The sequence below is a fragment of the Ambystoma mexicanum genome, chromosome 2p (assembly GCF_040938575.1).
Source record: "Ambystoma mexicanum isolate Mex_15411 chromosome 2p, UKY_AmexF1_1, whole genome shotgun sequence".
Classification (NCBI taxonomy): domain Eukaryota; kingdom Metazoa; phylum Chordata; class Amphibia; order Caudata; family Ambystomatidae; genus Ambystoma; species Ambystoma mexicanum.
The window spans coordinates 1221691287-1221716739 of NC_090923.1; the positions used below are offsets into that span (position 1 = coordinate 1221691287).

The following is a 25453-nucleotide window of genomic DNA, read 5'->3' on the forward strand; positions in this document are numbered from 1 at the left end:
ATGAGTGCTCAGAGTATTCAATGTCCTATGAGTACACTGCTTTCCCTATTATGCCAACCTCTGAAGCCTGAAAAGTAGATGCACGCATGCATGAAATGCAGCCAAATTTGCACCAGACATGCAGATGAGCTAAACTGGTCTGCTGTTAAATCTGTTACCAGTTTAATGGTATCCACACTCCAGAATAATTGCTCATTTTACTCTAGCTGATTTGATAGCTCAGTGGGTTGAGTGCTCGCTGCTGTGATGTGTGTGTGATCTGCAGGTTGCAGGTTCGAACCATCTCAGCCTTTCATCCTTCTGAGGTCGATACATGAGTACCAACACAGGTTAGGTGATATTGTATGCATATTGGTTCTATAAAAAAGAGCTTAAGCGTAAGTGCTATACAATAACATATTATCATTTGGCCTTGGACGTCTGCTTGCTTTCACAGTAATTTGACAATATGGATCTATACAGACAGATATTAAGGGTACACATGGTGATCCATTCTTGTATGAAATGTATATCACATTAGTGAAATCATAACCATATTTTTCGTAGTGTACTTAGAAGCAATGCTATTTGATGCCACTTCCTGTTTTGTCAAGGGGTGAAAGGTCATGTTCATGCTACTCCTGCTCGGAGCTGTGGACCCTGTTACAGAACTGTATGCAAAGTTATGTTATTTTATGTGTTGTAATGTAACAGACACATGAACCCTCCATAAGTAGCATTTTCTGTAAAGTCATGAATTGACGCAATTCACGGATGATGGTTTGAGGGCCACTTTTTTTGAGGCGAGGGGTGGGCCACTTTTTTTAAATGAGGGGTGGGCCACTTTTTCTTGGGTGTCCGGGCCTATTTCTTGTCCCAGTCCGACCCTGCTTGCCTCCCTAGCCTCATAGGGAAGGGCTCCCCCTGGAGAGAAGTGACAAGACCTGGCGAATCGTCACACCTCCCGCTTTACTTTGAAGAGTGTTGCTTGTGCATTGCATTGCTTAATTTGCCTCTGTTTATGTCTTTATTTTATTTCTTTATTTTATTTATGATTTATATTGCGCCGAAAGCCTGCGGGCATTGGGGCGCAGACATATATACACAATCAAGACAACATGAAGGAGACGGGACGAAAGGACTCAAGTCTGAGCAATAGGGGCAGTTTGTTCCATTTTTGTGCTGCTAGCACTGGGAAGGCTCTCCCCAACCCGTTGGTGCATCTATGAGGTAGAACTGAGATCTGGCCTAGTGCCTCTGATCTAAGAGAGCGCCTTGGGACATGGAGGGCGATCCTTTCCTTCAGGTATTTTGGTTCTTTCCCATGAAGACACCTACCAGGGTCATGGATTTAAACTGTATCCTGTCCTCGATAGTCAACCAGTGTAACACCTTTCAATCGGCGGTGATATGATCACTTTTGGTTTTCTTTCTTATTATTCTTTCTGCGTTGTTTTCAATGACCTGACATTTTGCTATGCAATGTTTATTAGCGCCTAGAAGTCACCTGTTGCCGTAATCAAGTCGAGACAGAATGGTGGCCCTTGCAATAATTGCGGCGTTCTCTTCGCTTAGGTTCGGTCGAATGGACCTAAGAAGACAAAGATGGTTAGGACAGTTCTTATTAAGGTTCTCGACTTGAGCACCTGAGCCCATGGTGGCTTCCATGACAAGTCCTAGCGTTTTCACTTTACCTGCAACATGAATGGAGGAACCTTCTATGATAAATGATTTATATTCGGGTCCCAGTTTGGCTTGCGCCGGCTGGGATCCGAAGATCATCATCTCAGTTTTATTGCCATTAAGGCACATCCAATTTGATTCCATCCGTGCCTCGATGATGTTATATAAAGTTTCCACCTTTGTGCTGTCCTTTGAGTAGTTGCCACTTAGTGCCACCATCAACTGGGTGTCATCTACATAGTTCGTGAAAAATGCTCAAATGTTGTCAAGCACTACGCAGAGACACCTGATGTAGAGGTTGAACAAAAGAGGTGACAAACTTCCGCCTTGCGGAATGGCGCATGTTTTGGGTGCCTCTTTGGAGAATTTATCTCCCCAGTATTTTAGATTTTCTGTCAGCCAGTGGTTGAAGTGTACGAAAAGAAGTAGTGGAACTATGTTGCCTGCTGGCCTGCTCCTGCTCTCCACAAACCCCATTGCCACACCCTCTCCGACACACAGTTCAACCCCCCAAACAAACACACCTGCTATTTATGGGAATGTTCAGTGCAGTGCACTGAAGTGCAAGCTTTAACTTCTTCCTACACTTTTATTTTAAAACAAAGCCATTCCAGAACATTTCTTTTTAAAATAAAAGTATAGGAACAGTGAAACGTAAACATAAAAAGTATAGGAGCACAGCTCCCAACTGCTCCCGCTCACTTTGACCTCTGCTGTCAGCTAAAAACGAGACCAGCCATCTGGTGGCCTCTTTGGAGCAGTTTGTGGCTTTCTCTAATGCCCATTGGAGTTGTTTGTGATCCAATAGGTCGAAAGCTGCACTAAGGTTCAGGAGTATGAGTAAACCTGTCTTACCCTTGTCCAAAACACACAGCATATGCGTCTGCAAATCCAACATTGCAGTTTTAGTACTGTGTGCTGTCCGGAAAGCTGACTGTTGGCTGTGTAGTATGTTATTGAATTGTATATATTCTTGCAGCTGTTCAGTGGCTACCTTATCTATCACCTTGAGTAAGAAATTGCAGTGGGTGATAGGTTGCATGTTTCCGGGGTCCTTTTTATCTAAACTCGGTTTCTTCGCCAAAGGCGTGATGGTGACTGTTTTAATAAAGTGGGGAAGTAGTCCCTAGTGTGCCAAGTCTGTATGCATATATGTAGATTCTGTTTTTGCCTGGTGCATGGGTTTGCAGCCTCCAACCTTTGGCTCTCCAGATGTTTTGGACTACAAATCCTACCAGCCCTATCCAGCATAGTCAGTAGTGAGGGGCTCATGGGAATTGTAGTCCAAAATATCTGGAGATCTGCAGGTTGCAGATCCCTGGCCTGGTGAGTAGCAGTGTTGACTTTTAATGCATGCCTGTTCTTTTAATAATTAGTTAATTTGTATAAATCTTGCAGACCTTTAATTACTTGCCAACTTACCTGCCAGCAAACCCCTAATGTCCAAATATCAGGCCTTCCTGCTCAGCGAGAGTTTGCTTTGAAACGCAATTGCTAATCCACTAATTTGGCTTCTCACAACCCCACACCAGTGTTGGTTCCGAAAAAAAAGTCGTATTAGACTCTTTAGTTATCAGCTTTTCCAATTCTCTTTTGGACACCACATTTGTAAAAAAAACAGCTGTTGGTTTACCCGAGGTTTTTGGAGGAATATTGTCTTTTGATAGAAGAATTGGTGGGTCGGTTATTGCCTCGGGCAAAACAGCCAAAGGCTGTTCAGCAGCTCTGTATGGAGAGGAACTGTGAGGGGGTAGGGAAACTGAAACTTTTACCCATGATGGATGGTGAGTTCTATGGCCAGGTTATTGGTTTACTCATACAAGCTCCTGCGTTTGCCTTCTGTTATGAGTTGGAAGTCTTCCCAAATGTTGATTACAGCGCCTTAAGGACATTCCCCTGTTGGGTTTTCCACTGGTCTACCCCTGCAGAGAGATCCGTAAGCACGTTATATCTTTGAAAAACATCTTTAAATGAATTGCATGGCCTTGATTGGCTTGGCCTCAGTGAATTCTGGTCTGCACCGACTCTACATGTTAAAAGGCCTGGTGCCATTTTGCGGATAGGTAATGGGCCACTGGGAGATGCAGCAGGCATGAATGTGGTAATACAAGGAAAAAATAACAGTAAGGCACGTTTTACTGTTTTGCCGCAAGTATTAAACAAAGTGAATTCCTTGGCTGTCGTTTTATTTTATGAAATGTAGATTGAGAGATCATAGAACTGTTTTATTTATTGTTGAAAGTTTTTTTTATTGTGTAACACAGACATTTAAGACTTGTATAAAGTTAAAAAAAGACAATCACTCCATCATTAAAAAATAATCAACTTCAATTACACGTTCCACTCAGAAAATCACGCATGAAAACCTAGAATTTAGTTAAAAAATAAATGATACTAACATTACGTTCCAAATACTCTCAGCACTGTAGTATATCACTTCCATCTTGCCATAAAACACGTCATATGATCTGCGTTTTCCCTCAGGGCTCGCCCAGACCATGAGTACATGCCTTGTTGTCTCTATTTCTTTGTTCCCACATAGCCTACAAGTTCCTGCTTTCCTAGAGATCCCTGTCCTCACGCACGCCTGTGATCGCCAAAGAGTCGGCAAGATTGCATTTGATTTTAATGTACGCAGAATTAGATTATTGGGGAATGTAGGGCATATTGGGGCCAGTTACAGCAAATCGATATTCCAAGTATTGACCACTGTTTACTTTAGAAGCCAACTCAGCATAAAGATGGTTTCTTCTTTAACTCGGTGATGGCTGCCTTAAATAGTGTGCAATGTCTGGTATCATTTGGCCCATTATTTTCAAGTTCAAGGCGAGGGTGCCAAGTGTGTGCTACATTATATATGTTCCAGATAATGCAGCCTTTCAGATGTGTTTGTTGTTAGTATATGCTATAGCTACCTTGGCTATTACAGTGTTAACAAGCGCCCTACATAGGCTGAAACATCAAGAGGACATGAAGGAACTGGTCTTCCGAATAGCGTAGCCAGCTACATATACTCAACTGGGGCACTTCAGGGCAGTCTGCAGAGGGCCCTTAGACATTTACATTCAAGGAGTTCAAAATTCCTGCAATGTTCATGTGCCCAAATGTCAATGCTGTGCAGGCTCGGACTGGCCTACAGGGCATTAGGCCCATGACCGAACCAAAAACACAAAATGCTGGTGTTTGGCCAGTTTTTTTGGATCTAAGTGGGCCACTTTTTTTGGCCAATGTGGGCCAGTTTGATGAGTTCATTCACTCTGCGGCTAGTAGTTGTGACAAGTGTTGCTGAATAAATATTTTTTTTAATGCACAATTTGCATCACACTTAATCAAAAATCTACCCCTTGGTTGATATTCAAACAGTGTCACAAAAGGAATGAATAGCCATTTGGAACGGTGGGCCACTTTTTCATTGGCGCCCATGACAATTTTATGGCCGAGTATGACCCTGCACCTCACCTCACAGTTTTTTCATGGGTCAAATGATGATCCGTTTATGCCGAAATGACAGGCAGGTACGGTTTCTTGCTGGGATGAAAACATGTTCCATGTGTGTCAAGAGGATTGTTTTTGGTAAGGTTGGTAGCTCAGCTGGCCCCTTCGCCCACAGCTTCCCTCTCACTAGACACATGGTTCTGTCTTCCGAAGCCAGTATTGTGTGTGGCCCATTTAACTATGGGCGCATTGCCCCTTTAAGAAAATGTGTCATTACTTTGTCATAACGGTCCCTAATAAAAGGGGCTCTGTTGGCACGTCAGAGTCAGTGCAGCAGAGCCCCAGGAAGTGGCAATTCGTGTCTGTGTCGTTTATTGGTCGGTGGTTGCCGTGTGACCACGGCCTGGTGCAGCAGCCCCGGCCTGCCAAGGCCGCTGTCTGCTGGGTGCCCCCAGCCAAGGTAACATGTCCGGTGATCTGGACGGTGCATGGTGCCCCCTAATCCGCCTACTGCGAGCCCGCAGTACTGTTGATAATCCAGGTGATACCGGCATCCGGTGCAGCCCGCCCTGGTGACTAGTGGCGGGCCACCACATTGGCGATAAGGGGGGGGTGGTCCATGGCCCCACACCTTGCTGGAGTGCAGGCTGCCTGGTGCTCACGATGACCAAGAAGCGGCATCAGCCTCTGGTGCTGCGGGTGGCCCTTGAAACACGTGCTTTGCAGTAGCACGGACCGCCTGGTGCCCATGTGGAGGAAATCGGCGTTGGCCGCGTGTGAGGAGGAAAGCAGTATTGGCCGCGTGCGTGGAGGAGGTGGCGGTGGCCGCGCAACAAAGAACAGCTGAGGCCCTGAGGTGGCCCCCACGAGAAGGGGTGTGGCCTGCTGAACTCCAGGCCTGCGGCAGTTAAGAGGTAGCAGACTCTCGCGCGCCCACTCCAGTGCCCAAAGAGCATCTGGAGCAGGTCCGATGAGGCCGTGTGTGTGTGGTGGCCTGCCCATCGGCTGTGAGAAGTAGAGAGAGAAAAAAAGGAAATAGTGTGAACAAGGACAAAGGAAAGGCTGCACCTTTCACGGTAGAAGGTGGGCGTGGCCTATGTACACCAGGCCCCCAGCTGTGAACAAAAAAAAAACACTCAAGCCTGCGACGCCCGGCCAGCTGGTGGCGGCGGTGCCGACGGTATAAAGGAAAGGGGGAGCAACACCGGGTCACATTCGCCAGCCAACTGGGGTACATCAGGGGAGGCCGTGGGGGTGTGCCCACCCCGAGAGGAATACCATCTGAGCACAGGTGTGCCGGGGAAGCCATAGTGCCCTGTCTATCCCACAGCATCAAAGGGGAGGAGCAGAGGAGCAGACAGGCTGCTCCAGTAGCCCACAAAGCGGGAAGGACAAGGGTGAAGGCCTGCATCCCTCATTTTGCCCATGGAGCAGGCAGCGTTGAAGCGCTGCCCATACCCTGGCCTTGGTACCCCATCAGCCCGGAATGCCCATCGATCAGGGGCACAAGAAGAAGCCCTGCGGCCCATCAATTCAGCCCTCGCAGCAGTTCCTCCCCTTTCATCAGGAGGAACCCTGAAGGGTAGAGGCTCCATAAGGAGTGCTTGTGCGCCCTCAGTGAACTCAACTTGCTGAGCCAAGCCAAGTGCACGTCTGCCGTGAGCACAAGTTGTGCCACATCAAGAAATCATCATGGGGGATGAGGAAAATGAAGGGGCGTATTGACAGAATGGCCAGCTGGTGCCCCTTTATCCCTTCGATGTCGTGGGAGTGCCTGCCAGTCTGGTACCCCGGTGGACGGCGTGGGTAGAGAACCTTGAGCTATATTTCGAGGCCGTTGAGATCAAGGACAGGGCGAAACACCCAACCGTCCTGTATTCAGCCGGCCCGGCTGTCCAGAGACTTTTTAAGATCTTGTGATCCAGGGACCAGTCATATGACTCAGCCATTACTGCACTGAAAGAGTACTTTATGCAAATGGCCAACAGAGATTATGAACGGTTCAGGATGAGATGCGCGGGACAAGAGGAAGGTGAGAGCCTCGATGCATTTCATGGCAAGCTTCGTGGCATCGCGTTGTCCTGTGCTCTGGGTAACTTCGAGGATGAAGAGATCAAGGCACAGATCATCTATGGCTGTAGCTCTGCTAAGCTGCATAAACAGGTCCTCAGGGAGCCATTGCTGGGCCTCAACAGGGTTCTGGAGCTGGGCCGTGCCAAGGAACTGGCGGAGGTGCGTGCCTCAGCGATGGATCTCTGCAGGCAGCAGCTCAAGCTCAAAGCCTCCATGCAACGGGGGAAGTTGGAGGAGGTGTCGGCCATGGGCAAGTGACAAGGAGGTAGGCCAACGAGAAGAGGGGAATCACCACGGAGTCAGTTGTCACAATATGTCATCAATGTGGATGGGACCTCCAACACGCGCAAGAGTTCTCGGCCAAAGGACTTACGTACCTCTTTAACTAGCCTTGCCTACCACGTATGTACGTAAGAACAGACAGCTTCCCATGTAACCTTGGGACCTGTCCTATCCTTACCCTGTTCTCTGCAACTATATGTACCTCTGCCTGACTGTGTTACTGCATAAATATTTAGCCTCCTCTGTAATGTTAAGCAACCCTGTCTGTAACAGCGCCATGATGCCTCAGGGCCGTTAGGCGCTTTATAAATTCAAATAAATAAATATGTGAGGAAGGTGCGGAAAAGCGGATCACTTCGCACGGGTCTGCCCAACCCAATGCTGGCCAGCATGGTCGGGCCATCAGCGGGAAGTGCGTCAAAGGAGGTTGCAGGGAGGAAGCCCCCCCAAAGCAGTTGCGGTCCACGTGGCAGAGGACCACAGGACAAGGCAATATGATTATGCGGAGGAGGAGGATGAAGAGAACGGGTTCTTCCCGTCTTGCAGCACGAGTGACCACAAGCACCTCCAGCGGAAGCAGGGGGACCGGTGTGTGACACCCCAAGGAGGACAGCTTGATCGAGGCATCTTTTGATCCTAACATCGGTCACTGGACTTCCAGGGGGTGTTTGGACTGGATAGCGCCAGAGTTTGCAGTGATTTTGTAGGTAACATGAGTGGTGTCCGGACTGTTATGGACCACTGCTGTGGACCCCGTTAGTGGGTCGTTGTTTTTATGTGCGTTTTGGTTTAGTCATAATAAAGGAGGAGTGTTGTGTGTGGCCCATTTAACTGTGGGTGCATTGCCGCTTTAAGAAAATGTGTCATGACTTTGTCATGCCAGTCCCTAATAAAAGGGGCTCTGCTGGCACTGAGAGTCAGTGCAGCAGAGCCCCAGGAAGCAGCAACTCGTGTCTGTGTCGTTTATTGGTCGGTGTTTGCTGTGTGACCATGGCCTGGTGCAGCAGCCCCGGCCTGGGTGCCCCCAGAGCCAAGGCCGCTGTCTGCTGGGTGCCTACAGCCAAGGTAACACGTCCGGACCGGACGGCGCAGGGTGCCCCCTGCAGTCCGCCTACTGCGAGCCCACAGTACTGTTGATAATCTAGGTGATCCCGTCATCCGGTGCGGCCTGCCCTGGTGACGGGCGCCACAGCCAGTAAAACGCACGGGCAATATGGAGAGTGACTGTCGGGGGCGTATAACCCTGCCCTTGGGGGAGGGGCTAGTTAATGCAATTTTTCTGAAAACAATAATGGGTGTCTTTTGCCTGGTTACTCCACCATAGGCTAGGGAGGAGGAGTGGGATATTGAGATCATGGCGGATACCCAACCTGCGGAAGCTAAACTGCATTATCATTTGCACATTTTCTTTGTTGGTTGAATAAGAGATATTTCAGGTTAGCTCGCACCCAAATCCTCGTAGCACTCTTCTCTTACTGCTCTGCGCATTGAAACGGCCTATTGGGAAACCAGAACATTTCCCAATAGGCCACTCCCCCTCTGAGTATTCTCTGGAAATAAAAGGGAAATGCGCTTTGCCAGGACCTTCTGGTTTGTTTATTTCTTGCCTCTAGTTTTGTGCCAGTTACACTACTAACAACTTTATTTAAATAGAAAACGATGGAAACAAAGCCAACATTGCCATCTAGCGGCCAGTGTACAATTGAACTGTTTCTACTAATCTATCTGTATTTGCAAATTAATCAAGTGCACATTGCAGGGTTTTATTAAATCCATTTCCCACTGCACATGCACAGCTGCATATGTGCAAACCAGCAATGAGCAAAGAAGGATCTGGGGGTGTAAACGGTGCATAGGTAATTCCACCTTTACTAAGACTTGTGCCATTGCACGTGGTCACAAAGCAGTCAGCCAGTCAGAGTGTCTCTCTCTCTCTCTGCTCGCTCTCTCCCTCTCTCTCTCTCCCTCATAAAAAAGCTTTATTAAAGGGCCGTTATGGTGAAGTTGTCCTAATGAAAACCTGTGAAATTCAGTGAAAAACGTCAAAGGGACATTATTGCCAATTTGCTTCAATAAAAACCTTTGAAATTCAATGAGAACACTTTGTCAAAGGTACATTAATCATCTTCCAATTGTTGGTGTTCAATCATGTATAGTGTTTGTGCACACATACCAATTGTCCATGAAAATGTCCTCCTTCCAGCAGTGACCTTCCATCTGAAAACCCAAAGACCCCAGTCCCCACTTCCTGCAGTCTTCCGCAAAGTCGAGCATCACGCTCTCACGCTCTCAGACAAGTGCCCTGGCCAGTGAGATCAGTGAGGGCTAGCAAGTAAAAAGAGAAGAATGATAGAGGGAGGGAGAGGCAGGTTGTCACGCACTGCTGTCATTTATCCAATCACAGCTTTCACTTCTACTAGGAACAATTGTAATTCTATGGCATGGTGCAGTGGCTTTCTATTATGCATGTTCAAGGCAGTTGTAAAACAGCGTTCATGCATGCCTAAAAGGTTTACAATAAAACGTGTGAAAAAAAGCATTGGACCAATCAGTCTATTTAAGAGTATCTTCCGACCTGATGCCAGACCAAAAGCCATGGCACCTCTGGATGAATGGGCCACATACATTGATTTGGCAATGTCAGCTTGACCAATCGCTGATGGGTCATATTGGCATTGTGTGACGATTCACAAGGTGTCATCACTTGTCCCCAAGGGAGAGCCCTTTTTCATGAGGCTAGGGAAGTGCGGCCACTACCCAATAGTCCCCCTAGGGGTGGTTTAATGGGGGGACCTCATGGAGAGGGACTCCCCCTCTGGGGACAAGGACTATCGATCACCTGTGGTACAGTCCATTGAATATTGTCACTCCCCAACATTCCCCAGCCCTCCCCACTGTTGAGAAAAAATAATTCTGAGCTGGCCTGCATCTAGAGTATGCAGTCCCTGTGGTATAGTCCTTTTTTTGTTTCTGGCTTTCTTCCTTCTCCCACCCTCCCTCTTGCAATTGGTTGGAACTGTCAGTTGTGTCTCTGCTTCTGGTAGCACCGCACGTTCCGCTCCAACTTACACAAGAGGTGGTGGACAAGGAGGGAAGGTTGGTCATACTAAAGGCTTTGGTGGAGAATAGAGAGGTGTGCATTATAAATACGTATGGTCCCAACCAAAATACTGCGGCATATTTTAGAACCCTGTGTACTCATCTGGGCGCGTGTATGGGAGGAGCGGTTATTTGGGGAGGGGATTTCAACTGCGTGCTCAACCCCAAGGCAGATAGATCCGATGATAAGATTGATAGGCCCACCCCAGCAGCCAGGGTATTGCAGACATTACTTGACGACTTCGGGCTGGCAGATGTTTGGAGGCTGAAACACCCTAATGAAACACAGTACTCGCATTACTCAGCCCCGCAACAACTGCATACGAGACTTGATTATTTTTTTGCCACGCCGGATGTGGTGATAGAAACCACCCAAATAGACTACAGAGCGAGGGTCCTGTCGGACCACTCGCCTCTGGTTCTGAGCTGGCAGCACTGCCGCCCCAGGGCGCGGATACCGACATGGTGCCTCTGGGCAGAGGCGCTCCGGGACCCGGTCTTCAGGGAAGATATCAGGGATGCGATCATACAGTACTTTGAGGAAAACACAGGCAGTGTGGACTCAGCGTGCATGCTCTGGGAAGCCTTTAAGGTGGTGTTGCGGGGTGCTGCTATTGCTAAATCAAAAGGTCTACAGGGTGGGGTCCTAACGGAATTAGAGAAAGCTGAAGTGATATTGGAACAGGAAAGTAACAGGGCAGGAGGGGATGCAGAACTTGTACTCGAACTACAGCAGCGGTGTGCAGAGCTTTGGGAAAGGCTCTGCAACCTTAATTATAAGAAGTATGTTGAGAGGCAACATGCAGGTGGGGATAAAACTGGCCGATTGCTGGCGTGGTTATATAAGAGCGAAACCCCCAGGCCCCCGATCAGGACGATAACTAGAGAAGACGGGGAGGTAGTTGACACCCAAGAAGGAGTCAACGAGGCATTCTTAGACTATTATAGGACATTATATGAGGACAGAAAAGGGGACAACCGAGAGGAGATCAGAGAAACTCTGAAAGACATGGAATTACCTAAGATTAGTGCTGAAGAAAGGGAGGAGCTGGACGCACCAATTACCTTAGAGGAATTGGATGAGGTGGTGAAGCAGCTGCCCACCTGTAAGACCCCGGGCGCGGACGGATTCCCTAGCGAGTTTTATAAAACATATAGAGAGGAAGTACTCCCCCCTATGCTAGAGATGCTCAATGAGTCTTTTGAGATGGGTCGGCTGCCGGAATCGCTTAGAGAAGCGTTAATTGTGCCGCTTCCTAAGCCCAACAAGCCAGGCCATAGCTGCGGCTCCTATAAGCCTTTGTCAATGTTGAACCAGGATAGCAAGATATTGACGGCGGTCCTGGCCAATAGGCTGCGTAGAGTTATTAGCAAACTGATACACCCGGACCAGACAGGTTATGTCCCCAGCAGAAATATAACCCACAACCATAGGCGACTCCACCGGGTGATTGAAGAGGGGAACAGGAGCGAGGGGGAAATGGTGGTTGTGTCCCTAGACGCAATCAAAGCTTTTGACTCAGTGAGGTGGCCATGGTTGTTGGAGGCCCTGAGGGAATACGGGATGGGGCCAGGCTATGTTAGGTGGGCAAAATTTCTATATAGTGTAGTGAACCACTGGCCAGAGTGCGCACAGGATCGGTGATATCTGAGAGATGGCAACTTAGCAGGGGCACCAGACAAGGGTGCCCCTGGTCCCCGATGTTATACATTCTAGTCCTGGAGCCCCTGGCAGTGTACCTCAGACAACAATATGACATGATAGGTATTGAGGTAGGGGGAGAGAAACATCTAATATCCTTGTATGGTGATGATTTGCTACTATATCTGAAATATCCGGAAGAAAATCTTCAATATATTCTAGAGGTTATGGAAAGGTATGCAGAACTGTCCGGCATAGTGGTGAACCCCCAAAAATCGAGCATGTTCCCATTGGGGAGCTACAGAGGAACCCCTCTGGAGCGGTTGCCAATGTTGTCTGTACCATGGGCGGTCGATTCCTTCCACTACCTCGGAATAGAGGTGTATCACACGGTAGAGAAGGAACACTTGCATAATACCGAGGTGGCTGTGGGAAAAGTCCGAACAAGTATGAAGTTTTGGGAGAAGTTGCCGCTGGCGATGATGGGACGGGGGGAGATGCTCAAAATGGTGGTCCTGCCCAGGCTGTTACATTTCTTCAGTAATATACCGTACTTGATACCCAAAAAGTTTTTTGTCAAACTGAATAGCATGTGCAGAGACTTCCTATGGCATGGCACTCGAAATAGAGTGGTGCTATGGAAGCTGCAGAACTTCTATGATAGAGGGGGCATTAAGCTGCCAAACTTTGAGGCCTATTATGTGGCTGGTCAGTTGCAATATGTAACCAAATGGCTTTCTGATGAGGTAACTCCTGAACTTAGGCTGTTTGGACAGGACTGCACTCCGTTTTACCTAAAGGAGATTATTTGGTTGCCTAGACCTGAAATGAAAGAACGCCCGGGTATGATGTTGCTTGGGTGGAAGATGTGGCGTAGAGTATGCCGACTGATGGAGAACCCGTACCCGTGTTCCCCACAAGTGCCGCTAGTGGCCTTAGCAGGGGGAGACAACCAACTAAGAATGATTATCAGGACCTATTGGGAATCAGTCGGGCTGGTCACATTGGGAGATGTATGGCAAGAGGGGACCATTTAGGATTTCGAAGAACTGGGGGAAGAGGCAGGCCTGCACAGAGGCCAATATGTCACGTATCTTAGGCTAGTCCAGATTATTCGTAAAACCTGGCCAGAGACTTTACTGGCGGAGGAGCCAGACGCCATTATGGGGACAATATATGACACATCAGAAGGAGGTCACGAGATCTCTAGATTATATGAGATGGTCATGACCCGGGTGGGGAAGGATTTGACGCATTTGAGGCTGGACTGGGAAGCGGAGGTGGGGGCACAGATGACCGATGGGATGTGGGAGCGTGCTATGGGATACCACAAGAAAGTGTCCAGAAACGCCAGATTGCACCAAATACAGTTATACATAACGCATAGAGCCTATATGACCCCGAAGAGAATATCCAAGTTTGTAAATGCAGGAAGACAAGCATGCCCAAAATGCGAGAAAGAAGACGCTGATATGACACATATGTTCTGGTCTTGCCCAGTGATTGAAGGTTTTTGGGGGTAAGTGGCACAAAAACTAGCGGATAAAGGGGTCACGCTCAACATAGATACGGCCTGGGCCTGCCTGTTGGGAGGGTTTCTCAGACCACGGAATACTAAACATGTTGGGAAACTGGAGGGACCTGGCATATGTGCTTGCAAAAAGAAGGAGTGCCATGGGCTGGAAGCAGCGCCACAAGCCACGGGTTGAGGTATGGTGGCGGGATTTGCAAAAATGGGCGGAGGCTGAAACGGTAGTATGGCAGGAGGCATGTAGCAAGAGCGGGGAGGAAGAAGTGGGTAACCTGATGGCATGGAGAGTGTTAGTAACAGGACTGTTTGGCACAGTAATGGATTCCGCAGCTTCGGAAGAAAGTGATACCCGGCCGCATGCAGCTGATACAGAATAAGAAACGCAAACAAGCTCTTGAGGGGGGAGGGATTGGGGGAGCAGTAGTGCGCATTAATTGATGTTCATGTGTCTGTCGCAAATAATGCTGCTAGTTTGGTTTGTATTGTTTATTTGTTTCTAAAATAATAAAAACTTTAAAAAAAAAAAGATTCACCTGTGATGGTTGGCAGAGTCATACTGGGTCCCCAGACTATACCCAGGGAAACAGGGTTACACAATCTATTTATTTAAGCAATAGTCCTCGATGAGGGGCATTACTTTTAAGGTAATGGCCTAGGCCTAAACGAAGAGAGGGCCTTAACAAGGGCCCTGGCACCATTACCTGACCAGTAATGCCCCCTCCCAAACAGAGGGTTTTATAGGTATTAGCACCCTTGCATGATTTCTGGGTTGCTAATAGCTTTTTTAAGTTGGGAAACGCCCCAGTTGCCATTGTTCAACTTAAAAAAAATAGAAACCATAATAGCCTCCATAGACGCAGGGAAAGGGAACTATGTGTAGTCCCTTCTCCCTTTCCTTGATGGCCATTGCCGCTGAGGGGAAGGGGTTGGCTAGCGGCACTCGAGGAAAGAAGATGACGGGCGATGCAGGCTCGGGTCCGTGAGGGGGTGGTGAGGGGATCATGTAAGAGGCGTTTTATAGGTAGGTGTTGGGTGAGCATAGGCCTTTTCCCCGGGAGGCAAGAAAGCAGTCTCCCGCCGCTGAGGGAATCGGAAGATGTGGGATACCATGAGGTAAAGCCTCCATTCGGAGCTTCCTAATTGGCTTGCAGGAATCATTACTCAGTTGCTAATTAAGGAGTAAATCCCGACAGACGGGGCTTTACTGGCTCAGATATTGCCCAGGGCCAGTTACAGGCTGTGTGAAGGAAAGCCCTTGACGTTAGCCAGGGCATTATCAGACCTGGTAAAGGCTGCACGGCTGGAGGTTTTTTTTGTTATTAGCATCCCAGGATGTTTTTCCAGGATACTATTTTTTTTTAAGTCAAGAGATGTCACGGTTGCCATTTCTCAACTTAAGACCAAATACATACCAAGATAGCTGCCATGGACAGGGAGAAGGGAACTACATAGTAAATTCTCCCTTTCCATGGTGCCCATTGCCACAGCCGGCAAGGACTGGGAACACAGTGTTGGAAGGGGTAAAGGAGGTCTTACCTGCGTCCTGGCAAGGAAAGTGACACCTACCACTACTCGGGGGACTGGAAACACGAGTGTTACCATGAGCTGAAGCCTGCTTCCCAAGCTCCCTGATTGGCTGGGAGGACGACTCCCCATCCCACGGGGTGCTAATATAGAATATGACTTTGATGTCTGAGGTCTGAGTCCTCAAGAGAAGTGGAACCTAAGGGATGGAATTGCCATCTGAACCTGTAGCATCTGTGTATCCAGAAGGACAGCTTTTGGCATAGGAAATAAAGATAGGAGACAGATGGGAGTGGAGGGGACACATACAGCCTGTGGGTGTTGTGTGCCTTTTACCTACACATTGACTGACAATGGTATTGCTAGCTCCTATAGCCATTCCCACCCACTACCTGCCCCCCTCATTCCAAAATGCCCACCCCTCTGATCTCTTTGAACTATCCCTGCACTTTTAAAGGGATGCAAATTCATTTCCAAGCAGTCTTTTGAACAGTAATCACTTAATTGCAGCTTTAAACCAGCTGATGGTGTAATGAACATGTTTTACCCCAGTGTGCCTCCATCCACTTGATTTATAAGCAAAATGTGTGTGCGTGTGCGTATGTTTCTTGCACTAAATCCCTGTTAAAACAAGAAGCGGAAAAGCCAACAGTTTGGGCTCTTGTGTAGGCATTTCTGGAAAATGCCAATTCCATGCCTACAAAAAAGCGAACCCTCTTGGATTGTCCAATGCTTGTTTCAATGTGTTCTTGGCGAGGGTGGGAGTTGGGGGCGACCTCCCTCAGACCCCAATGGGGTGGAGTGTGGTTGCTTGCTTTATTTTCTCAGAGCAGGTATTTCCAGGGTGACCAGATTTCCAAAACAAAAAACCGGGACGACCAACAAGATAAAAGAGGGACTACCCCATCGCAGCCCACCAATTACCGCCCCTCCCCAACACGCCCCCACAACCACCACCCAACCATATTTCCAGCACTTCTTCTTTGTATAAAATGTATGTGATCTCATTTGTGCAGTTTTGTCTGTGAATCTTAGGATGTCAATTCAAAATAAGCGTTAGCTCTAATTGATATTACATGGCTTGCTATACAACAATTTCCAACCCAGTCTCTGCAGCACAGTCAAGTGTTGTGAACCCAACCTGAAAGGTTGGGGGTTCGAACCAAACCTACAACTTCAAAATTCTGAAAGTGTTGTGACAAATAATTGCGATTTTAATTACCATAGCCATGCAAACCACGGACGGGGTTTCTAAATGAAATAACTTCCGGGACCCCAAGACCGAGGTTGATTTCCCCAGACTGTCCCGGGAAAACCGGGACGTCTGGCCACCCTAGGTATTTCCCACCCCACCACTGTGAAAGCTCTCCAGCCGCCACTGCTTCTACCCCCACCTCTCAGAGACGCTGGCTTTGCCGGAAGTGCAGCCTGCTGCCGCACTGTGGGCCTTTCGTCCAGACTGTCAGTCCGCTGACGCGTTCCACGGGAGGGACACGAGGTTTCATCCCTTTGTGATCCAAAGGGGAAGTGAAAACGGCGAGCAAGCACTTTCCGTTTGACAAAAATAAGTTGTTTTGAAATCTTTCTTCATGACCATAGTGAGGCACACAGTAACTCGTGGGTTTTCATCGTTGCCTGATGGATTTTCATACTGGTGGTAATGCTATGGATTCCCATGAAATTTCCACCTGGTAGAAGCAGGCAGATTCTATAGGATAGTCAAGCAATCCCTTAACAGGTGCATTGCATTGCTCTCTATTGCACTCTACATTGTGTTACCTCTAGATACCACTTGGAAAGCACATTGCTCCATTCTATATTGTCCCCCATTGTGTCGCTGATCTATCCAGCTCACGTCTAGGCATCCCATAGATAGCACATCGCGTTGTTCAATACTGTCCCATCTCTCTGCATGCCTTAGGAAGCGGGTTGCATTGCTCCTATTCCGTTTCAATGGTATTCACATCCAAGCACCCCAATAAAAGTGCATTGCTTTATTTCTGTTTTGTGCCATACTGGGTTCCCACCTAAGCATGCCTTAGAAAGCTCACTACATTGCTACATATTGTGCTCTAGTGTCTTTCAGATCTAGCCATCCCTAAGTCTATAGTTCTATATTTGCACTCTATTCTGTTCACACCTAGGTATCTGCAAGAAAGCACATTACATTGTTTCTGTATTGTACTCTTGTGTTCATATCTAGGCTTCCCAATAAAGCGCACTGCAAAGCTCTGTATTGTACCCTACTGTGTTACATATCTAAGTTAAATATCCTAAAGAAAGCCCATTTCGTTGGTTTCCTGTATTCTCCTCTCATTGTGCTCCCATCTCGGCTTTCTTAAGAAAGCACATTGCATTGTTGTGTATTGTGCCCACTTGGTTTCACATCTAGGTACCCCTAAGAGACCCCACTAACAGACTCATATTTCAACCACCCTTACTTAGCGCATGCTGACTAAACACGGCAACACAAACTGCAAAGGAAACTTTCTCCTCGGTCTAAACATCTCAAAACTCTGCAACTCTCGATCAACTTGAAAATCTCACCAACTGACCAAAACACACTGCCAAGTCAAACACCTCAGGCCTCCCATCTGGAAACAAAACGTCTCTGGTGTACAAATCAGTAATCACCTAGAAAACACACCCACAGAGGCACTGGTTGCTCCTGGTTCTACAAGCACTAACAGTTAAACACAGCTCCTTGTCTTTCCCTCTCTCTCCCCTTAACTAACCTCCCCCACCCATGCTTTCTCTCTCAGGTCCTCCAGAGTGCCTCGATACCATGCAAGTGGCAATAGTGTGCAATATAAATCCAAATAAGATAGCATAAGATAACATAAACGCTCCCACCGTTGTTAATTGCAGGAGTCATTTACACTTTTCCCCCAACATTGTGGTTAAGTGAAGAGTAAAGGCGATTTCCCCCATCCTTTGACCTCAATCATCAACCAACTCAACACAAACCCTAGCTTTGAGGGACCTGCGGTATACAACCTTCCCATGTATTCACTATGTACCCCCCCGTTCCCCAACTGTCCCAAACACATTTCCCTGAAAACCCCCGTGTATATATGTCTGTGCACGTGAGTTCAAGACTACCACATCCCTTCACAATGGCTTCTCGTCCTTCTCTCACATGTGCATATAAAGCTCCTGGCTTCTCATCTTTAGGCATTAAATTGCACATCACACAACTACATATTGTTCACACTGTATCTGCATGTGTTGCTATGTGTATGCAAATCTAAAATGTAACAACTATACACAAAATAACACTAATAGAAACACTCATTCCATTCTCATTAGATACATACCAGATTGCAACATTGCATCTACCCCAGTCACCAATATGGGGCACCCAACGCAAACCCTTCTTTCCTATTGAAACCACTATCGACCATCCGAACACTAGCCCGATGTTTGGGGGCTAAATCCGTTGAGAAGACCTCAATACCTGCCCCCAACCCCTCTGTCAATATGTATCCTTGAAGAACGATGTCTCTAGCCTTGCTACTGAGTACTGTGATAAATCAATCGATGTCGTCCCTTTTCCAAAGATGGGGAACCCCTCTTTGTCGATAAGGACAGGAAAAACCCAGTATTATAACCCTCTTACAGCTTCCCATCCTCTGCCAGTACCAAAAACTCAGAAATCTATGTATTTATGTAGAATAGAACCGTCTAATACATAAATAATACTGAGACAAGAACGCTCCATAGGGATGTGAGGAGCTGATGAGAGAGCAAGCAGTCTAGTTTATCTCCAGTCATCCGAAAAAACCTAGAAAAAAAAGAGAAGCACGAGAAAAGAGCCATAGTCAGATGTGGAGAAGCAGTAGCAGCAGTCTGAGCAGAGAGAAGTGGAAGAGACGTGAAAACCCAAACATAGGAGAATGAATTGGGAAATCGCAGTCCGGCCCATGACCTTCCAGTCAGGCTCGAGGTCGGAGGAGGAGCCCGGAAAGTGTTTGTTTCCTTGAGTGATGCTGCCACAGAGCTTGAGAGGTGCGGCAGAGTCTTGGGAGTCTCGCGGGGACAGAGCCAAATGCCAACCAGACGAGCTGTGCGCTGGAACGTAAAGGCCATTACTTTTGGATCCTGACCCTCGGGGGAAAGAGAAGTGAGGGAAGGTCACCTGGGTGGAGGGTCCTTGACGATTGGGAGTGGGGAGCCGTCAGGTGAGATATGGTGTCCCCCTTTCCCTATTGAAGATCAACCTAACCCTTTGCCGACCTTTATGGGATATTGTAAGTCAACTCCCCTCATTTCCCTTCTTGTGACACTTGGCAGTACTGAGACGAGGACAAGGCAGCTAAGAGCAATGAACACTATACCTTTTCCCCACTCTGGTACTGGGACGAAGATGATGCCTGCAATGTGTTGTGAAGGTCAGGCATGTCCCCTTAATCATGATCAGGCAAGTTAAATTGAGAAAGCACACCTGCAACCTCTTATAGGGTTGCAGGTGTATAAAAGAAGGATGGAAAAGCAACACAGAGAAGGGCAGCAGAAGCAGCAGCAGGAGGCGCAGCAAGAGGAGCAGCAGAGAGGCCTGTGTGATCAGCAGGGAACCTTTGTTGGAAGAGAGGCGAGCCGCTGGAGGGAACTGCTGTGGGACGGCCCGTTGTGTGCAGCACGCTGAGACGCTGGGGACTGCAAGGAAAAGTGGCCTTAGAAAGCATGGTGGGGGAGCTGGGGCTCTGTTGAGCAGACTGATGGCAGAGAAGGGAATTGTGTGGAGAGGCTGCCCCTTTTCCTTTAATTCGAAGTGCTTGTTTCCCTGTGTCAAGGAGCCGGCACAGTAGTGTCTCAGGGGTGGGAGTTGGACCCCTGGCAGCAGAGGCTGCAGTTCATGTGTACCGCACTGCTGGAAGAGCTAATACAGAGGCTGGTGAGTTTCTACCCCTAAGAGACACCCGGTGCGCGAATGATTGAACATTACCATTGTTACAGAATACTTTGTTGGAGTGGTCGCATGTCTCTGAAAAGAGCGATTTTGAAGGTCTCCGGTTTAAAGTCAAATCGATTGTTGAATGTTGCAGTGTAAGAAAAACTTATCGGAATGGTCACGTGTCTTACGAAGAATGTTTTCGAAAGTCTCAGAGTGCTGGGCATTTCAATTAAAGTGAAATTAACAAATATTAAACAGCAGGCTGAATGAAACTGAACTTTAAGCGAAAGCAATGCTTATTGAATACCGAACTGAATAAAACGTAACCATTAAGCAAAACTAACGCATGTTGAACCCCGAGGTGAAGGGAACTTTAGAATGAAGCACAATTACCACATGCTGAATGTTGAAGTGAATGGTACTTTAAAACTGAAACAAAACCATTGCATGTTGAATTCTGAATTTAGTGAAACTTCAAACTTAAGAAAGATTGAATTAACAGAACTTTTTGTTTGAACTTTACAAAGGAGAAAATACAGGCACGGTGAATATCAAACTAAGTGAAAGCTCCAAAAGCATGAATATATATTGAAGTTAATCCTATTACATGAAGAACATGATGTCATTTAAGTGGGCTAAGTCCGGTGTGGATACTCTGCTACTAATTCTTTGTGTATATGCCTGTGCCTTTTACTGCTCCCTGCAGTTCTGGAGCGCTGCCATTTTAAGACCAGCAATAATCCGCAAGAAAAGCGGGCGAAGTGTGCTAAGTGTTTCCGGTGTTTGGGTGAGCGGGGTGGGAAGTATTATTTACTTCTCCGGTACAGCTTGGAAGTTGGGCTACGCTGGATCTGCTCTTGAGACATTTTCAGCTCATATAGCCTAGGACCCGTCGGAGGGAGTTTCTTACGAGCAGTGGAGGGCTGCTGCTTGGTAAGCACTCTATACTTTCCTTTGTTGCAGCTACATTTGTTTTTTTCATCTTCCAAACTGGCAGCTTGCTGCAGTGGCGGTGACTGTGGGTGCTCAGAACATTTGAGCCGTCTGTCCGGATTCTATTGACCTTTAATTCTTATACGGTGACTGTTGGGGAAGGGGTATTTTCTCTTGCCCTTTGAGCCGTATGTTGTGGGAAGTGGGTGCTTGGCTATGGCGGCGGTACTACAAAGCAAAGCGCTGCTTCCTGTGACTCTGATTCACAAGATGTCTGACTTATCATTGTTGGGAGAATCTGTTTCAGACACACAGATTATGGGTGTCGCCATACCATCCCCTGAATTGAGGTCAACTCCTATGCCCTCTGAGGCACCTCTGCTGTCAAGTTTAATGCAGGAGAATGTTACAATGGAGGTGCCTACCATCGCTCCTACAACTATCATTACTACATATGTCCAAGTTCTCCCGGCTGAAAATGCCATTGGAGGTCAGCCCTCAACCATGGACAACGCCATTAGGGAAAGCAATGAGCATCATTTGCCCCCTAATAAACAGATGTGTCAATCACCAAGTCTTGAGGACTCTGTCACATTGGATGAATCTTTTCTTAAACTGTGTAAGAACATGGAAATCACCCAGATGGCGAGATCTTTATCCCTCTCTCATATTGTGGGTACATCGTTGTCTAACCCTACGGGGGAGGATGGTTTGGGGTCTGTAGATCCGGCTTCCAGATCCATGCTGGAAGGTCAACTCTGGACACCTGCTAACCCCATAATGCACACTAAGAATGGTCCAGCTGGTGAAAGTGACTGGTTGGGGGCTACCTCCATTTCTGCATTACACTTGGTACTGCCATCACTCCTGAGACTGTATAATAACATCAAGGAATTGTGGTAGCTAACGGGGACAAACTGGATGTGTTGGCTTCGTCTCTCAAATCACTGATGAGTGGGGCGCTGAGTGGGTTTCCAGTTTGTGACATCGTACCTGTGTGTGATATTTTGACTAAAGGTTCTGAGACTATTATTAGTCTTTTCCGAACATGAGGGTAGGAGATATGAGCCCATTATTCATGAGTGCAGTTCTAACACTCCATCTGATTTGTTGGCTTGTGTTACATGGTTGAGTGCCTCTCCACTATTGTTTGAAGCTACTATTCTCTCTAATAAGTGTGAAGAGGAAAATCTACAAGCCAAGGAACTATCTGGTATTCCATCCACTGCCCTTATGTTTACGAATCCTAACAAAATGTGCATGGCAATGTGCATGGCAAGGAGGAAAAAAAAAAGAAAAAGAATCAGCCTCCTACTAAGCACTCATCACGCTGTTCCTCCTTAACATTTTTAAGACATCTCCCTTCTGAAGATACTCTTGTTGATTTAAACACTCAGCCTCCTCTTATAGGAGTGCATAGAAGCTTTAATATTAGGTCTAGTACGACCATACGGTTGGGTGGAGATAAAACTACTGTTGAGGCCATGGGTGTTTCTGGCTCTACTCGTTGTACTAACGTGACTAATCTACCTCCCAAGATGTGTGACATGGGGATTGACCCATGTAGGGTTTCGGCTGTCCCTCTAGGAAAACAGGAGCCCCTGAGTGGGGGCGTTGCAAATGAGGTGCAGCTCTCTGCACCAGTGAGATCATTTGCCAACTTGCTACAGGTTAAACAATCTAAAATCACTTTTCTCTTAACATTTCAACCTACGCCCTCCTGTGCGCGGATACCTACATCAGTTTTTTTTGGGAGGGGATGTTCCTGCATTTTGTGAGGGGGAGCGTTTTATCGTGAACCTAACTACTCCAATTCTGATCCCGACTCTCCCTTGTACTACGCAGGACTTAAGGGGAATAGTTTCCAAACTTGGGTCTGCTGAACATATTATTAGGAATCCCACTAAAACTTGGGAATGGGAGACAAACATACCCTCAAATGGGATGTGGAGGTTAAATCGCCTCAACATTTTGGTGATCTTTCAAAAAATTCCTTCATTTTGATCCCTGAACTCTGATGATATTGATTTAATCTCACTTCCCATAGTTAATAATAACCGGATGGTATCGCATTTCCACTCACACATTGTTGCGGATTTGGTGTGAGAGCAACGGGCTAATTTCAAAAAACTGTGTTATGAGTTAGTTGCTCTTATGTCGCAGCAGGAATGCAAGGCATCTCTGTCTTTTCAAATACCTATGTTGATTACTACCAAGGGGGATGTCCCGCATTCGAGTAGCGCCCCAAACCCCTCAGTGGGTACCACATATATGTTGTCCAGGCTAAAGGAGGGTCGGGACTGGTACTTCCTGGAATCTGCCATGAAAACCTTTGCTGCTCTCAAATAAGGTTTAAACCAGCCTTAACCCCTTCCCAACAAAGATTGTATCCTGGAACGTCTGTGGTTCTAACAACCTCTTTAGAGGCTGCACAGTTTGTAGTCTCTTGAAAATTTCTAATGTTCTCTTTTTCCAGGAGACTATGATCAGGGAATGTATTGATCTGAATGGCTACAAAGTGCACAACCTTCTGGCTACCCAGGGTGAGGCAGGGCATCCCAGTGGTGGTCTGGTGATCTCTATTGATATATCTTTAAATTGGTATTGTGACATTTGGTTTAGCTCAGGTGTTGTTTTGGCCATCAGAGATAAAAAAGGTAGTCCAGCCAACAAATTATTTTTGTTAATATTTACTGGAATCCTGCTTCGGGTGCCCTAAAGCACTGTGAGAAACCGGGAGGTGTCTCACCCGCTTAGTCCTCGAAGATCTGTCGTCCAGGTGGCCATCAATATTGGATCCAGTTCCTGGGGGTGGACCAGTAGGGGGGAGGATCACCTGGATGAATGATTTTCAGGGAGTGGAAGTGGAACACCGAAGGTTGAGACGCAGTACCCCCTTCCTTGTAACACCCTTTCCCCATCCTACCCAGTAGGATATTTAGATGCTCTACCCCCCTTTCCGACACAAACACTTTCTTACCCCGTAACAGACAACGGACTAACACCAGAGCCATTTACCTAGCATGTCTCAATACACGGATCAGGCAGTGTCAGGCATTTGACAATAACCATGCACACCTGATGGCCCTTTACGTTCCCCACTGGGATAAAAGGCAGAACACGAGAGCACACTGCGAGCAAAGCCGAACGCATGAGGGCACAGCAATACCGGACCGGCAGTTCAAACAGAGGAGAAAAGCGGCGAGACCTGGAAGGACGACGAAGGGGGAACTGCCCTTGCCCTTTTCAACTCAGACCCGTGAAGCCTCCGAGAGAGAAATCATAAGACCGGGAGTTACAGCTGGCGTGGAGGAACAGATGTCCACGGTGCACAGGGGCCTCCCGCATTGATAGCACAGGTGGGGAGTTGTGCTGGCTACCCTGGTACCGTCCTTGACTCCAGAGGCAAGACAAGCCAACAGGTTCAACACAGCTGGTTAGTCAGAGGAAGCTGATAGCAAATCGACAAGTGTTGAGCCCAAGGTTGCAAGTGGCAACATTAGATGTTCGCAAGATTTTGAAGCAAAGAACTTGTGTGTGTTTGAACTTTTGTGAAAGACCAGAGAAGGGCCAGCTGCAGAGTGGTCAGGCACTGCAAGGAGTGCTCATTCGAAGGACTCTCATGGCCCCTTTTGTATTGAAAACTGCAAGTACCAGAAGGCCCTACGAAATGGTGACGTGAGATGTCAGAGTGGTCCTACAAAGGTCACGTCAAATCCTTTGCACAATTGAAAGTCTCTGACCCAGGGTCGAGAGAAAGCTAGGGTAAGGGAAGCCTGCTTTCTTATAAGATTGTGAACTGTGAGCCAAAGGCAAGTGTGAACCTGACAGAGGGATGCCGAAAGAAAGCTAGGAGAAGGGAACCCACGCTTTCTGGTGAAAATTAGCAAATCATGAACTGTGCTAAAATTTCAGGAACTGTGTTAAAAAAGGCCTTAGTGAAACTGACAGAGGGAGGCCCACTTTGCATGGAGGATCTGAGCCGGACAGAGGGAGATCCTAGGGGCGAAGAGCAATCACCCAGGTGCAAGACCACTGAAGGAACTTTGTTGTTTTGAACCAGCAGGCCTTCTTAGGCAAGAGACTTTGAGGAAAGAGACTTAGCCCCTGAAGGTTATGGTATCATTGAATTGGAATTGTGAGCCTCGTACTGGAGAGGCTGAGTGTGCTGTACTCGGGAGTTCCGCCTTGTCCTGTGCTTGAAACGTGGGGAAGGAAGACCAAGTCTCAGGTTCGACAGGTTGATCAATTACAATGTCTATACCACTAGCCCACTCCTCACCTGATGATTCTGTGTGGGACTCAGAAGGCTCGTCTGAAGAACTCGCCTCCTTCTTCTCTCTCCAGGCTGTTCTTGTCTTTTTGGCGATGGTCTTGC

The 25453-nt window shown here is 47.4% G+C and overlaps 1 long non-coding RNA gene across 2 annotated transcripts in view; it reads left to right on the forward strand.

Moving 5' to 3' along the window:
- The first annotated feature begins 8383 nt into the window (after positions 1–8383).
- The window catches only part of LOC138567363 (uncharacterized), a 211424-nt gene continuing 194354 nt past the window's right edge, over positions 8384–25453 (forward strand). For both annotated transcript variants that reach the window (XR_011302179.1, XR_011302178.1), the window contains exon 1: positions 8384–8517. This is a non-coding gene — a long non-coding RNA (uncharacterized lncRNA). The remainder of the gene's footprint in view (positions 8518–25453) is intronic.